This window comes from Triticum dicoccoides, chromosome 7B (assembly GCF_002162155.2).
Source record: "Triticum dicoccoides isolate Atlit2015 ecotype Zavitan chromosome 7B, WEW_v2.0, whole genome shotgun sequence".
Lineage (NCBI taxonomy): Eukaryota > Viridiplantae > Streptophyta > Magnoliopsida > Poales > Poaceae > Triticum > Triticum dicoccoides.
In genome coordinates, this window is record NC_041393.1 from 293,804,064 (window position 1) to 293,806,910 (window position 2,847).

General features: G+C 39.7%; 1 long non-coding RNA gene across 3 annotated transcripts in view; it reads left to right on the forward strand.

Annotated features, from left to right (window-relative positions):
* The window catches only part of LOC119338384, a 4,960-nt gene extending 3,909 nt beyond the window's left edge, over window positions 1–1,051 (forward strand). For all 3 annotated transcript variants that reach the window (XR_005163934.1, XR_005163935.1, XR_005163936.1), the window contains one exon: window positions 689–1,051. This is a non-coding gene — a long non-coding RNA (uncharacterized LOC119338384). The remainder of the gene's footprint in view (window positions 1–688) is intronic.
* Window positions 1,052–2,847: the final 1,796 nt, after the last annotated feature.

Genomic DNA, 2,847 nt, shown 5'->3' on the forward strand with positions numbered 1-2,847 from the left:
TTGAAAGTAGTTACATGAAAAAATTGCATATGAGCCCATAGTTTTTGTTATGTTTGTGAAATACATACATATTTGTACGTAAAAAAGAGCATACTCAAAACATGGTACATACTACCTAAAAATTAGTATATATATTATCTAATCATTGTTATATACTACATATTACACGTACATAGTCTTGGTTTCGACAGATACTACATACAACATATAAAACGCAAGCGGTGGTAACTACCACTGCTTGTAGGAAACATTTGTCCTATATATATATATATATATATATATATATATATATATATATATATGTCTATGTTGCTCTGATGAAGTCGTTGCTGGATTAATTACAATGTGTGTTTTGTTAGAGTAGGAGGCTAGAAGGGTTCTTAAAATACAGTGAGAGTTTTCTTCAATCATACCAAAATTCATTAAAAAATAGCTACGGTTATTGGCCTGCTTTAGGTGCGAAGCTGAGATCTTTTAGGAAGTGGGCACTGGAGCAAGTAGTGAACTACTTAAGTAATCATTTACGTATTCTGTTTACCATTCCGGTAGAGATATTGGATGAGTTCGGTCATCCCTTACTTTAGTTAGAGCAATCCAGTCTTTTTGTGTATCAGTGCTAGCTTCGTATTGCAATAATCCCTTATAGGGTTTTAATTTTGAGTAATCGTGTTCTTATTCTGTTTTCCAGGAAGGTACAAAGGCTAAGGTGAAGAATGATTTTAGTAAGGAAGTTCAACCTGGGAGAGGTCCACATAACTACTCAAATATACACTTACTGAAAAAATGCAAATATTCTCAACACGAACATGGTTTTAAACGGGTCTTTGCGCCATTTGGCGCAACTCGTCATCTAGTATATATTAAATATTGATATTCCAATAGGTGCATCATATTCTTATTCTTATGAACATTAGAAACTAGTTAGGCAACATCATATTCTTATGAACATTAGAAACATTACGAAGAAATGGAAGTACCAGATAATTTAACTAGTGTGCATGAGCTCTAGTAATTATTCCAATAGGTGCAGTAGCAAGGGTTGTGGGTTTAACTATGGTAGCCATGTCCTCATAAACACGTGCATTACGGCATGCCGCACGACGAAAACAAGGAGAATAAGGCTTATAATCGCTGTATTTTCTTGAATTTGCAACCAAATGGGATGCCCTGGATTATAGAGCATGCGTAGAATGCAACGCTTGTCCTTACCAGGCGGAATAATGTTTACACTCACCATAATATCTCGTATTTCCTTCCAAAGGAGTGCCAATGGGTTTAGAAACTTGTCTGAAAAGCAGCGGCGAATGATATTCTATGATTTTCAAGGGTAAAAGTCCTCCTTAGGGGACGAATTTGAGGGTCCTTTGGGCCTCCCCGCGAAAGCAAAGAATATTTTCTAGATTACCCCGCTCATTGCGAGAATTTGGAGTAGTTGTGCGTCTGAAATGGACTCCGAATGACAAAGTTGTGACCGTTTTAGTGAACACTTGTCATTTATATGGCAGTCCTTGAAAGAACTTCATTTTCCCAAGACGTGTTCTTGCGGCTGCCCCCAAATTTTGTGTCCTCCCTAGTGCAGATATTGTTTCCACATATATATTGATCGATGCCAAGAATGCCCTCTTGTTATTGGCTGTCACACACGTCCTTTTACGACATACCACACCGGGAAAACAAGGAGAATAAGGCTTATAGTCGCCGTATTTTCTTGAATTTACAACCAAATGGGATGCCCCTTATCATAGAACACATGCAGAATGCAATGTTTGTCCTTACCAGGTGGATTAATGTTTACACTCACCATAATCTCTCGGATTTCCTTCCAAAGGAGTGCAAATGGGTTAAGAAACTTTTTTGAAAAGCAGCGCCGAATTATGTTCATTGAATTTTAGGGGCAAAAGGTCCTGCTTAGGGGCCGAATTTGAGGGTCCCTGGGCCTCCTGGCACAAGCGAAGAGTATTTTCTAGATTCCCAGGCTCGTCGCGAGCATTTTGAGTACTTGTGCGTCTAAAACAGACTCCGAATGACAAAGTTATGATCGTTTTAGTGAACAAGGGTCCTTTATATGATAGTGCTTGAAAGAACTTCATTTTCCCATGATGAATTCTTGGGGCAAGCAAATATTATTTTCTAGATTCCCATGCTCGTCGCGAGAATTTTGAGTACTTGTGCGTCTGAAATGGGCTCCGGATGACAAAGTTATGACCGTTTTAGTGAACACCGGTTCTTTATACTCCTTGAAAGATCTTCATTTCCAGTGACCACTTCTGGTGCGTCGTCTTGAAATTTTGTGTCCTCCATAGTGGAGATAGTGTTTTCACATATATATTGATTGATGCCATGAATGCCCTCTTGCTATTGGGTGTCACACACGTGCGTTACGGCATGCCGCACGACAAAAACAAGGAGAATAAGGTTTATAGTCACCGTTTTTTCTTGAATTTACAAAAAATGGGATGCCCCGGATCATAGAGCATGTGTAGAATGCAACGTTTGTCCTTACCATGCGAACTAATGTTTACACTCACCATAATCTCTCGGATTTCCATCCAAAGGAGTGCCCGTGGGTTCAGAAACTCGTCTGAAAAGCAGCGGCGAATGATGTTCTTTAACTTTTAGGGGCAAAAAGTCCAGCTTAGGGGCCGGATTTGATGCTCCTTCAGGCCTCCTAGCGCAAGCGAAGTCTATTTTCTAGATTCACACGCTCGTCGTGAGTCTTTTGAGTACTTGTGCGTCTGAAACGGACTCCGAATGACAAAGTTATGATCGTTTTAGTGAATACGGGTCCTTTATCTGGCAGTCCTTGAAAGAACTTAATTTTCCCATGATGCGTTCTTGCGCCCCCCC